General features: G+C 38.6%; 1 protein-coding gene across 1 annotated transcript in view; it reads left to right on the top strand.

The window, feature by feature from the left end:
* Positions 1-14627, top strand: part of TACC2 (transforming acidic coiled-coil containing protein 2) — a gene marked incomplete in the record, with an annotated part of 1481681 nt that overhangs the window by 1219421 nt on the left and 247633 nt on the right.

Genomic DNA, 14627 nt, shown 5'->3' with positions numbered 1-14627 from the left:
CCTGACCAGCCTTATCTGTAAGGCAATGGATCGTGTAATTGTGGACCTCATAAGTAAAGACATAGGTGACATCCAAACCCTGGATCCTACACAATTCGGCTTCATGAAGGGCAGATCCTGCCTGTTAAATATGGTGGATTTATTTGAAAATGTGACCAAGGCCATTGACAAGTGCAAATCTGTGCACACCACATACCTCGACTTGGCAAAGGCTTTCAACACAATCCCACATTCAGGCAATACTGATAAACTTAGCAACCTGAATGTAAAGCCCTTCATTGTAAGATGGATTGCCAACTGCCTCACAAACCAGACACACTCTCAAATTGGGTGACTACACATGAACTAGCAGACCTGTCACCAGTGGGGTGCCAGAGGGGTCGGTGCTGGGCCCTCTGCTGTTCAGTATGTACTTCTCAGAAGTTCAGGTCAAAACTAAGGGGTTGTGGCTGACCAAAGTTTGCAGACTACTGCAAACTAGGTGCAATCACTGACTCCCCAAATGATGTCAGTATACTCCAGGAGGGTCTCACGCAGACCAGCAACTGGTGTATTAGTCATGATCTGAAACTGAATGCAGAGAAATGCATCATCATTTCCTTCAGCACAAGCAGTGTCCCCTCACACTATCAAATCAACAACAATATCCTAAGCACCCATGAAGTGGTAAAGGACCTGGGATCACAAGTTGACTGTGACCTTAACTTCAACCATCATGTGTTACTGTAGTAAGGAAAGCTTTCTATGTAGCACAATTGATTAGTAAAGGCATTGCCTTGAGAGCAAAAGAAGATATAACCCCCTATACTTGGCACTTATCTGTCCCATAATTGAGTATATTGCCCCATTTGGCATGTAGTGTACTAAGCACCTGCAGCAATTAGAGAGACCTCAGATGTTTCTAACATAGAAGATCAAGGGGCTCCAGCATATGCCTTACACAGACTGATTAAAGTTCCTGTCACTATACATCATATTGTATAGACTTCTTAGGGCAGACTTATGCCTGGCCCGCAGAGCAATCCAAGACCCAAACCTAATGAAATTGCTGCATATCTGTAAATCAAGTGGGACTAGGGTTATCCATTACAGGGACATAAATATGATGTGCGACTTACATAGGAAATGCTGGAGGGGGAGATTTGTCTCCCAGCGATTGCCGCATCTTTGGAACAAGCTACCAATTCATGTGAAACAAAGCACCTTTGTGACACTGTTCAAGAGGAACCTGGATGAGTGGATGGAGCACCATATATTCTTACCAGGGATAGAGCCCATAACCCTCTTGGATATGGGCAGTCATCACTAAATGCAGTCTTGGGTATTGACTAGCATTTCTATGGTATTATATTGGGATGAAATGGCTAGGCTTAAAATGACCTCCTTGTCGATAGCCTAGTAATCTCCTATGATCCTATAATCATCAGCCCTGTGCCAGGTTTATGCAGTAGAATAAGTGAATGGCTTAAAAAGGTTACCCTGTGGTTTACTGTGTCCCAATAAATTGATGAACATTTATGGGAGCCCCTCCCATGTCCACCCTAGGACATGAAACTTTTTTTTAATGTAGTCCCAGTAGCTCAACAGGTAGCATACTCACCACAAAAACATCAGAAAAAATGCAAATAGTAACCAATAAAAGAAAAAGTGGTACGGGCACACCATTCATAGATTCATAGAATCATAGATTAGTAATAGGCTAACTGTCCTTGTGGGCCATTTTAAGCATAGCCAATTACCCCATGTGAGAATCAAACCCCGCACCTTGTGCTTCTAAGATAAGCACCTTAACCATTACGGCAGCCTCCCACCCCCCCAACCCCACCCAGCTCACAGTTAATTTATTGCAGTAAAATTCCACACAAGCGTTTTCACCCTGACACAATGCAGGCTTTATCAGATGAATAAAACACATGACTCTTCTTCTTAATATTGTAAGTCTGTTCATAAATACGTTTTCCCAACTTTTCCAAGGGTGCACACTAGTGTAGGGAAGATAGGAATTACAAACACATCTCAACTTAACTATTAAAAAACTACATGCCAAACTGGGATCACTCTACCGTATCAAACCATTTCATACCAGCAACACAAGATCAGCCATTGCTCGCTCCCAACTTCTATCCACCCTACTCTATGCATCTCCCATTCTGACTAATCTCAACAAAACTGAACTAAGCAAAATGGAAGCCTGCTATAACAGAATTGCCTGCTTTGCTGCAAATTGCTCATATACAACTCATCATTGTACTGGTTTGAGACAGCTCTACTGGCTTGAACTGCCCAACCTCCTAACCTACAATCAGCTCTGCCTCTGTCATTCTATCTGTTACCTCCCAATAAGTGTCCTGCCCTCAGAAACCTAGTACAGCATCACTCACCCAAAAGGCCTCTTAGATCATCAAGCAAACTACTACTAGAAATCACCAACAGCTACAATAGTTTTGGAGACACACTGTATAGTAGTTCAGTGGCTATAAAATGGAACTCTCTCCCCACTGGCATACAAAACACATCGTTCAAAGCCTCCTTTAAAAACCTCATTAGGCAACATCTCAAACAAAGTTGGCAATGCCATGACTGCTCCCTAGGCTAGTGAAAGGTACACATACTAAACCTAGAGTTCTTGATAATAGTTTTCACTCTTACTCACAAACACTGGCTAATATACAGTATATGTACTGTACCTGTATACTATGTATGTATTCTACCTATGTTCCAAATTTTAGCTGTACACAACAAATCTATTAATTACCTTTATTTTTAAATTAATATTTTCTTGTTTGTTCTCTCCCTTGTAACTGTTGATGTGCTGCATACCATTGTAAAAACATGTCTATTGTAATTTGTGTGTAAACTGATCATGTTTAAATATCTAAATGTACCTGTAATTTTTCTATATGGAGCTTTTCTCCCTGGGCCTCTGCTGAAAAAGGGCCTTTTTGGCTCAGTCAGATACCCTCAGTTAACAAATGTAAAATAAATAAATAAATACTAAATGTACTTTTTCTATGTATCCTAGATTTTAACCATCCTTCAAACTTGTCCACTCTCACATTTAAATAATCAGTCCCAGTCCTATCATATTTATATATAAATCTTAAGAGGTTTGTGCTAGTCTTCAGATACTGAATGAAATGGGTTAAAATATCTTCAGGTCCATCCCATATAACAAAAATATCATCCAAAAAATGCCGATATAGTTTTATGTATTTCCAATAATCACAATTAAATACATACATAATTTCCCATTTCAAAAGGACTAGGTTGGCATATGTGGGGGCAAATAATGTTGGATAATAATGTGAAGAGTGTTATACATTTTAGGAGGGGCAACTGTATGACTAAGGGTATCGTTTACTTGACCTTATATAAAGACTGTCCTAGTGTTTATGTGGGGAAATCTGAAAGAGAATACAAGAAAAAGAAAAATAATCTGGTTCCACACAGCAGTGAAAATCAGTATGTCCTTTATTGTAGTAGGTAAGCGCTTTCTCGGAATAACATCCGCTTCATGAGTCCAACAAAGATAGAATAGCAGTTACATTTTTAAACACTAAAACATCCAATCAAAAATCAGATAAAATGTGCATCATAGCTAAAAGCCATGTGATAAAATACATCTGTAGAATATATAGATCGTTAAAAAATTTAATAAAACAGACTAAATGAACAATATGTACTTAAAACTGGTAACAAATACAATAGTAAAAATAATAAAAGATGGACTATTGAAACATATATGATAAAATATTAAAAGAGAGATCAATGCTTTAATGGCCGTGCTTTAAGGAAGGGTTTCAGGGAAACTCTGTTGTTTAAACCAGGAGGTTTATCAGCTTGAAAGCGCAAAATCCATTTCTGTTCACTAGATTCTGTTCTATTATTTATGTCACCTCCTCTCTTGGTACTATGCAGAATCTCTAGTACCATAAAGCTAAATTTATGTTCTTTACCCTCTTTAGCTACATGTAGTGATAGTGCAGTGGTTTCTTTAACATTCCTATATCCCTAAGGTGTTCAAGTATTCTATCCTTAAACACCCTGTTCATTTTCCCTATGTAAAATGAGAAGCAGGTAGTACAATAGCAAAAACAGACAATATTTTTTGTTCGACAATCCTCATAAAAAGTATCTATCTTAAAACCCAAAGTGGGATGTGTGAAATGATTACCAATATGTGTATGTGTACAGGCCATACAATTCCTACACATATATGTACCAAGTCTATCAGATATTATAGTTGATTTAGTATTAAAGGATCGATAACAGAGCTGACTCTTAAGTGATCTATTATTTTTAAAAGCAAAATCTGGCTGTGTGCCAATGACCCCATTCAACTCATGTACAGTAGACAGAATATCCCAGTTCTTTTTAATAATATGACGTGCTACATGCACATTGTTTTTCTTTTTCTTGTATTCTCTGATTTTTGCATCTGATTCCTTATTTGGTTCAAGGGATGTTTTCGTTTGGTAAATCTGAAAGAGCACTGGGAAAGCGTATTTACGAACGCACTTATAACAGTAAGAAGAAGAGTCTGAACAATGCTGTTTACAGGCACCTCTCTACAAAACCTAGTCACACTGGATTTCTTTTTGGAATTTTGGAACAGGTCTGTGTGGATCCTAGGGGAGGTGACTGGGAGAATTGGCTCAGTTATAGGGAAACCTACTGGCAAGTTAAGCTTAATTCAACTAACCCCCAGGTCTGAATGACCATATTTCTATTAAGCCATATTTAATAAAGAAGGCTAGAAAATTTTAACATTGGTATATTTTGTACACTTATATCAACATTTATTAATGTTTTATTTTTTTTTTAAGGGATTGTATTATTTTTACATAGAAAAAATGCAAATTGTTAAAGTAATATAGTACATTTTTACTGTTATAATGATAAAATACAAGTTTTTTTAGTATTATGGGCAGCTGTGCTAACCACAGATAAAGAATAAACAATACATGCATCCCACTATAAGTGTGAGGTGCTTTACTATGCAATATGAATTAACTTTGTAGTCATACCTCTCAACATCTTAGACCAAGAAATCTGGACAAAGACATAAATTAATGGGGGGGGCAAAGTTCCAAAAAATAAGTGCAGTTTTAAATATTGCTCTTACTAACTTAGAAAGTTGATAGAATAACAGGGTTTGCATTAGCATGATTTTTTTAATCGCATGAAGTCTGAAATTCAGATCTATGCCATTATTTTTTATTTAACCCTGAATGATTTTCCAAAGATTTGCCAGAAAACTGCAATTTTAGGAGAAACAGACCAAAAATATGAGGTAAAAATCTGGACATTTTGCGAATATCTGTACAGTTGAGTGGTATGACAGTACATATCGCTAGGGGTACACTGCCGGGCCTCCCTCTTTTGACTAACGTTTGCGCTAGACAGACAATATCTCATGTTCTTCTCCTAGGCAAAAAGAATATTTTCCATGGATGCTTCACTTCTATCATTTTGTCAGGCTGTGGTTCATCTCACACCCTTTGCCATATACATGCCACGGTGGCACAGGTGTAGAAACTAACAGCGTATCAAATGCCAGTCTGTCAAAGGATGCACACGTACTTACCCACACATGGTATGATATGAATAACTATGTATAATTTGGAGAACTGACACTTCTCATACCACATATCTCTGGGATGTAGGAATACAGAAAAATACCCAGCTAAAAGCTACATGAATATGGAGAAGAAATGCAGACTTTTCACAGGTGTGCAACAAAAATAAAGTGAAGAATTCTCAAATTCCTGTAAGTCAAGAAAATGTTGTTATGATGTAGGAAGAGCAGACTGTACATTAAGTCTGTACCTAGTCCCATGAATGGAAAAATGGTCAAACTACATTGGCCAGGCTGGTCTTATATGCAGTTATAGCTAGCAGTGATCCTTGTAACTCTGAACATCTGTGGTTATGGTGAGTATCTTCATGTAGCTGTACTGTGTTAATTCTAAGAACCACTACTGCATTGTTTTACTGTTAAAATGACCCAGTAGTAAACAGTGGGTGGTCCTCACTCCAAGTATGTCATGGGGTAAACCCATCCCTACGTCTATATTCGTTAAGTAGCTTGTAATGTTCAGAGATGTGGATGGAGGTCAAAGTGGCAGCCTCAAAAACAATCTGTTGTGGTTATTTTATTGTTTTGCTTTAATACAGTGTCATTATCAACATATTTGTTACCACCACCTTCCTTTGTTTAAGTTGTATTTTTCATGTAGTTGTGTTATATGGGAGTTGCTGCAGAAGACATCAAGGGCTTCAGAAGCTTTGATTTTAAACAAAGCAAACTTGCTTGTGTTCCTGGATTTTGTGGGCTGTAACTCCATGCAGATCAGCTAGTATTCACAGCAGGGTTATGGAACTATGGGTGTTAGGAAGCCCGCTTCCCCAAGGTTGCATGATTTTGGAGTTAATATATTTAGAGATATATGGGTGTAGGAGGTGCATGGCTTCTTGCTTCCAATTCAGATATGTAACAATGCATTTTACAATAATTTTCAAGTCTATTTTGTGCAGTGTTGACTTTTTTCTTTATGTTCTGGTTTGCTACAATTCCATTTGCAGAATTACTGTGACAGCACAGACCTTGCATAAATTGGTATACAAGCAAACTCTGGAATACAGATTTCAGTTACCATGTGATAAGGTACAGTCAAACAATAATGACACCTCTGCTGTATCTGTAGGTGTTTCTTCAAAGATATTTTAAAAGCTCTCTTTTCAGAGATGTATGTAAAAGCATGAGGCAGCCTGTTCCCGAGTCTGCTAGCATGTACTGGACAGCAAGAATCACCATTTGTATTCTTGTTTTTGCAGTGAGCACTAATTGCCCAGTTGAGGTCTAAATACTCTGTTGCACCAAAGGGGGGTTTAGCCAAAGCAGTAATCTTGATATATACAGGGGCTTATGAGTTAGAGACACTTGCTGGGTAAATAACATTTAAGTTTTGAACTCCTGCTACTAATTACATGTGAACATAGTCATCATAGTTATGTATTAGGGTCTCTTTTCTTCAGTTGCATTTAATCAGCGTCAGTGCACTTATTTTATCATGTTCTCAATTGACACTGTAGCAAATTAGTGTTAACTGTGCATGTAGGGCATATGATACTGTCTTTATTCTCACTGCTGTGTATCAATTATCATATCATATTATATTCTGTCATACCTTAATGTTTTTGCAGCTTTTATCTTCAGAATTCCAATGAAAATGAGGACTTCCAAGCTTGACAATCCCCATCAACACATGTAGTTAATAAACTTACTTAACTTACCAACTAACCAAACATTAATTTCATTTTTCCAGACAAATCATACCCTCCCTTACACAATGCAAAGTACTTTATTTTTTCACTTTGGTCTTAAAATAATGTCAGTGCTGTAGAATGTGTGTTGTTATATATCCTATTGGGGAGGGGGCGGTTGGATGGAGCAAGCTTCCCTATTATATAGACAAACGTTTAGCTTATCGAAATGCAAAACATCGACAGCTAAAGCCCGAAATGGCAAAACCGTGAACAGCCACCTAAGCAAAACTTTTCCCAGGGAAATAATTTGCTTGGCCAACGGACACCACAGAAACCTTTAAACCCTAATTAAGTGGGGGGCTTTGCCCCCCCCAACTAAATATACTAACTCAGAGATCGCTCTACATTGGGGAAAAGGGCAAAGTCTCAGTAACGGCCTAGCAAATTTTTTTTCCCTAAGACAAAAATTTGCTTAGGTGGCCATTCGCAGTTTTGCCATTTCGGAGTTTAGCTGTCGATGTTTAGCATTTCAACAAGCTAAACTTTTGTCAATTTAATACGGAACCTACAGCAGCATACTTTTTTGCAACATTTCAATAATGTTAGATAATATGTTTACCTGAAATGTCAGAATGCTTGCCATTTTTGTACATTTTTCACAGAACACAGCCGTCAAAATCATGTTTGCTTTTCAAACTGATGTTACTGAACAGAAGACAGGGATTTAAACTCTGTTAAATCAATGGTCACTGTTATATAGATGTTACACTTACAAATGTGTACTGTAAAAGTATTACTTTTTGGATAAGACAAATGACTAATACATGCAAAACTTACACCAAAATTGCATATCACCTCCTACATTGTGCCTACTGCACTCTTTTTTAGCAGCTGAACAAAAATGGGATGGTAGAGCCAGCTGTCAGCATTATAAAAGTGCAAAGGGGAGATGTAGGAATTACTAAAAAGACTTCTGTGCTTTTAACCTGCTAACCGTGTTAGAACAGCCTGATTTTCTTCAGCTCTTATTATTAAAATCCAGCTGTGGCACGTAATAAGCTCCACTGTTTTAAGCAGTTAATCTTACTAATTTTCAGGGATTTGTGAAGATGGTTGAAGCTTCTCACAGTTCTGTTTATATTTTCACGCTATAATAGTAAGTGTTTTTGCCATGTTGTCTGGTAAGATTTGGCCTTGGTTACTTATGGTGATTAGGCGTAACTCATTTGCATATCTTATTTTCTGGAATGCTTATATGATTTACACTTGATCTTTGTGAGTAACTACTGCCTTCATGTGCAGTAACTCTTAATGCAAACCCTACAACTCTGTCCTTGACCCTAACCCTAAAATCCTAACCCTAACCTAAAATTTTTACTATAAAAACCTGAAGATCTGCATGCCTCTGTGAAACAGAGGGATGGAGCCCTGACTGTGATCCAGGCACCAGAGGTTTGATTAGTGGCCCAGGCACTGGAGGAACCTGGCGCAGGGGGAGTAATAGGGCATTACCCACTTACCTTCCCCAGGTAGGTGAGGAGAGAAGCACATGCTCAGAGGCTCACAGAGTGGTGGGATTTCTGTGGTGCTTCAGGAGGAGCTACAGGGCTTTCTAAGTGGAAATGTTCCATGCAGAAGTGAGGGGACACCCTTCAGTGCAGCCCATTACACATCCATAGTCTGTCTGTTTACTGGGTCTGGACAGGAGATAGAACAGCATGAAAAAATCACATGATACTGCTGATGGATGTCTGAATGATGGACCCTGTCAGTCGACGCTTGTCGTGGTGATGGGGAACAAATAGTAGAGTTGACTGGGAGGGGGACTGATGATTGACTGATAGTGGAGATGAGGGCAATGAAATGGAAAAAAAATTATAAAGACCTGTACTCTAAACTTGCCTTCATTGTATTTTGAAGTAGCACACTGGTCCCATTTTTTGCATAACTCATGGCTAAGATACTTCCTCACAGCGTATAGTGGCATGCTATATGCAGCCATCAACGGTGGACCACAGTGTTCTTTTTTTAAAGTGTGTCCAATGTACTGTCATAGTTTTAAGTTTCCAATGTGAAGAGAAGCTTATTAATTTCATATAATATACATGAAAACACGGGGTTTCCCTTTTTTTCTTTAGCACAGAACCAAACATGGCCAAGGAGAGAACTTTTTCTTTTTGTGTGTATGTGGGGGCTACCTGAATTAGCGTGTGAATTTTGCAATATAGTAGTAAACTCTTCTGTAACCAAATATATTTTGTTTTGTTTTTTTTTATACTTTTATATCCATATCATGCTTATTTGGATGTGAGGGTTTTAGCCAGCTATCTGCTGTAATATTTAATCTTGCCATTTGTAAACCAATTCCTGAACCTCATGTTTAGATTTAGACATTATTTTAAGATACTTTCTTCAACTTCCACCCTTTCTCATCTTCATACTAGTACTGTGAATGACACTGGCAACCTCCACTGCTAATTGTACTAGGTGGAATTCGTAGCTGTCTCTCACAGTTTACAGCTACCCAAATTAGCAGTGGGTGTGGCCTGGAGCAATCAGTTGGGATTGGTTCAGTTTCAACCCCCCCCCCCCCCCCAAGCCTGCTGATTTCACATGAACAGAGAAGGAAGATGGGAGCTTAAACAATGTAAGACTTGATTTAGGCCATAATTGTAATGTACACTTTAATTCTTTTCCTAGGGTAGCTAATATAGGTTGCAGAGCTAAATGCATATAGTGTTTAAACAACTATTACACAATCATATAATAATTTATAAAGCACAATTTTACCAAGAAGTGGAAATATAGGGGACCACAATATTTGGAGAGCAGATGGAAATATTTGGGGTAATGTGATATTTTCTTAGTTCACTACTGGATGGACTTGCATGTTTTAATGTATAGGCCCAGCCAAGCTGCTAAGGTCTAATAGTAAAATCCACAAATTCTTTTAAGTATTTAGAAAAATCTATTTCTGAGAGCTGTTTGTCCAAATTTAAATAACTTCAAGCAGTACATGTTAGAAGAAATGTTTGCGACTAAGAAGAATATGGGATTGAGTTGTAATGACTAGCAAGTTGTGTGTGGACTGCACCTGTTCAGTGAAGTCTTTCTCCTCAGTAGATTAACTGCTTGGCTTTTAAGTGGTCATTAAAGTTTATGAATATGATGTTAGGTGATGGAACTTTTTTATATTAATATTGTAGTTTTTGTAAATCTATTATTATTGTGCTGTGTTTTCCCTTTACTAATTGAGCTGTATGAGGCAGGTGCCATACATTAAGCAAATTTGTTATTGCACTCATTGATGAAAGGCAGAGATCTGTGTGATTTATTTGCTGCATAGGATGTTAATATCACAAATATACTGATCTTTGTCAACAGAGTGCTGTGGTCATTGCATTAAAGAGCAATCCAGAACTGTATTGAAATATCATGCTAAAATTATCATTTACTGAATGTGGCTGGATTTTTCTGCTGTGGTTTTAACCAACTTCCCTAAAGGTCATTGCTGCTGTGCACTTGGTTTTGAGGTGTCTGATACCTGCTTTGAAATATACACTGTCCTGTTCATTCACACAATATTTATGACTTGCTGCATTTGATTGTTTTAAATACCAAGGCTGGGTTTGGTTTCAGAACTTGTGGTTTTGTGTTTCTTGCATTGCTGGATTTTATTGTTTCCTAAAAACTATTAACACAAGAAAAAATATATTTGTGTTTCTTCAGTAACTTCACTTGTCACTGTGCTTAAAGTGTTACTTTTTTATTTTCCACTGTCTGAACAAAGAAGCTAATTCTTTCCATATAACCCCTAGTACTTCCAATGATATCATTTCCTGTTGCCACTGCTGTCCGGCTTCCCTTCATTTGCTTCTTTCTAGCCATTCAAGGTATCATTCAGTGAGTAAACCTACTGATGTTTGGGAGGATCCATCATTGTTTGTTTTTTCCTTGGATGCTAGCTGGGGGGAAATCAGAAGTCAATAGGGTTCATTATTCTTTCAGGCTGCTCATGTACAGAGCTAGGTGTGAGATGCATGTTTATTGACCCATTTTTAAAACTTTCATGCCTGCACCAAACTCTTAGGTGGCTGCTGCAGTAGCTGAAGCTTGATCCTAAAACTTGAGTTACTGGTAACACGGAATGGGTGTCACATTAACCATTCAGTGAATGTCTAACTCTAGGAATGAAGACTTCAGTCCCAGCTCCCCAGATTTACATGTCCCATAATGATGTTGCATTTGCCTTCTGTGTTACATGATTGCAGTTGAACTGTTTCTTCACTTTTACAGGATTTTCTCTTCTCACAATAGTTATGCACCCATTGAGTTAATACAAGAGGGAGTGTGGATGCAGGTTTTCTTTCGTCACCGTGTAAAAATTCAAAATTTACACAGTGCAAAAGTTTATGATGGGGCTAGTGTTCAAAGAGGTTCTCCTTGAGTGTTGTGAGATCATTAACATTCACACAAGCTGGCCCAAAGCCATACAGAAAGGATCTCCTTTTAATGCCTTGATCAAAGGGCTTGGTATACCCGTAGTCACACTTGCTGTGCATGCTGCTTATTTTGTGGTGGTTCATCTTAAAGGTTTTCACAGTGTGAAATGATGCTGCTTACTTATGTTTAGTGGGGGTCCCTGTTAGAACATCCAATGGTAATAACATTGACATTCATAACCGTGAACCCAGAAGATCAGAAAGGTACATCAAAGTGCCGTAATGCTTATTTGAAAAGATTGAACTGTGCAGGTAAGTGATTATAAGAGGTCACAGTACAGCTGGGTTTGGGGTCTTGTCCATTTCCAGCTGCAGTGCAATCTTAGACACACACCCACTACAAGGGGCCTTGCCCCCAAAGCTTTACAGTCAGTGTTTTCAATTTCAGTCTTATGGCACTTCAATGTGCCTTTTTGATCATCTGGCTTCCCTGTTATGAACATTCGACATTCTAATTGGGACCCGTTTAGTGATACTGAGTGGTTTTGAATAAGTAGCCATTCCAGGTTAGCCACTTACAGTTTCACATTCATGTCTGTTGTAAGAGTTCTGGTAAATTGTGGTTGCAAGTGCCATATGAACAGAACTGGTACCATGTTCAGACCGATGCCTACTACATTATTAAACTCGGTGTCAGCTGTTAGATTTTTATCTGTGTTCATCTACATTTCCTTTACAGCTGCTAATCATACTATTTCTGCTTTTGAAGAGCTTGAGTGCCTTTAGCAGATGCAGGCAAGCTTGGCCAACAAACATAATCAAATCCATTCCTTATATTGGATGCCCAGTTGCATTCTGCAGTCATCATAGCACATTTCAAGCCAAACAGATTTTTAATTTAGTAGACAGCTAGCTCTTTAATGGGCTAAATAGTAGTGAATCCTTATTTGATGCTTTATTAATTGCTACTTAGTTCTGATTGGCTTATATGTATTTTTAAACTGATAAGTGGAATGAAGAATTTGTCTGATGAAGCAGTTTTTTTACTGCGAAAGCGCTCACCATTTGTATTTCCTGGAATAAAACTTGGCTTGATTTTATTAGCTGTGGTCTGGTTGCTCTTTGCTTTTTACTGGAGATATATATATATATATATATATATATATATATATATATATATATATATATGTTATGTACATGTATATCAATATGCATACATTTGTTTCAAGCAGTTGTGACAAACGCAGTGACACACAAGCCTTTGTGCATTCATTCAGTGACAACCAGCTTAACCCAGTTCAGTGTTACAGGGGAGCTGGAGCCTGTGCTGATACTTGTTAAGCAGCAGCCAGTGAAAATAATCCTGACTGCAGCATTAGCCCACTGCAGGCATGGCATACAGGAGCATTAGCCTAGTGCAGGATAGCTAAACACACATGCATGGCATACAGGAGCATTATCCCAGTGCAGGATAGCTAAACACACATGCATGGCATACAGGAGCATTAGCCCCAGTGCAGGATAGCTAAACACACATGCATGGCATACAGGAGCATTAGCCCCAGTGCAGGATAGCTAAACACACATGCATGGCATACAGGAGCATTAGACCAGTGCAGGATAGCTAAACACACATGCATGGCATACAGGAGCATTAGCCCAGTGCAGGATAGCTAAACACACATGCATGGCATACAGGAGCATTAGCCCAGTGCAGGATAGCTAAACACACATGCACGGCATACAGGAGCATTAGCCCAGTGCAGGATGTCTAAACACACATGCATGGCATACAGGAGCATTAGCCCAGTGCAGGATATCTAAACACACATGCATGGCATACAGGAGCATTAGCCCAGTGCAGGACATCTAAACACACATGCATGACATACAGGAGCATTAGCCCAGTGCAGGACATCTAAACACACATGCATGGCATACAGGAGCATTAGCCCATTGCAGGACACCTAACCACACATGCATGGCATACAGGAGCATTAGTCCAGTGCAGGATATCTAAAGACATAAACAGAATGAATAATGTGGTGAAGATGAAAAATGTTGCAAACAACAACCAAATCACCTCCAGAGCATGCCACTCAGAAGAAGGAACAAAATACATTGTACTTCAGCGCTTTCGTTCAACTCAGGACCTCTTCAGTATATATGATGCTACCATTGCAGCTATCTTTATATATGTAAAAGCAAACACTCCATTTTTAATTGGTAATTAATTATAATCAAGACCAACAATGAACAAGAACAGTTGTCCATCTACCTACTTATCTGAATAAACTACTGGAAACTTCATCAAGGTGTCTTTATTCTTCCCACAGGGAGGGTATCTGCGAGAGAGAGAGACTCTAGATCTGCTAGCTAAAGTGATTTTATCTGGACTAATCCTTTATACTCTGCTTACCTCCCAAGTACGTCAAAACATAAAACAATCTGGTTTTTCTGCTTTATTCTCCCTAAAGGCAGACAGTTTTGGTCTAGTGTGCCTATCTATCCTGGTCTGTTCACTGTTGCTCCCACTTTCTCGGCTCCATCTTAATACGGCACCCTTCTTTCTATTCCTTTTACAAAGGCAGAAACAAAATTATTCATTCAGTACCTGTGGTTGTTCCCTCTTTTCTATGATATGTCTCACATCTTTATTGTACCCGGATAGGTGTGTTTTTCTCCCTTTGTTCTTTCTGAAAAGCCTTTGTTTTACCTCTTAACTCCTTTAGTCAGTTGCTTTGCTGCCTTCACCTACTTAATTGCCATTCTAATTGCTGCTTTACCGTGCTCCTTCACCTCCCACTACCTTTCCCTTGGCAAGGCCTTCTCTTTCACCTTGATCACAGGTGTCACATTTCTGCATTATCACATTGACGTTCTCCCCTATCTCCTTTGGTCTCTCCTCAAACACTT

Source organism: Protopterus annectens, chromosome 14.part0 (genome assembly GCF_019279795.1).
Source record: "Protopterus annectens isolate FY-2018-M chromosome 14.part0, PAN1.0, whole genome shotgun sequence".
Classification (NCBI taxonomy): Eukaryota; Metazoa; Chordata; order Ceratodontiformes; family Protopteridae; genus Protopterus; species Protopterus annectens.
The sequence above is the reverse complement of the archived record's forward strand: the minus strand, read 5'-3'. Positions and strand labels throughout refer to the sequence as shown.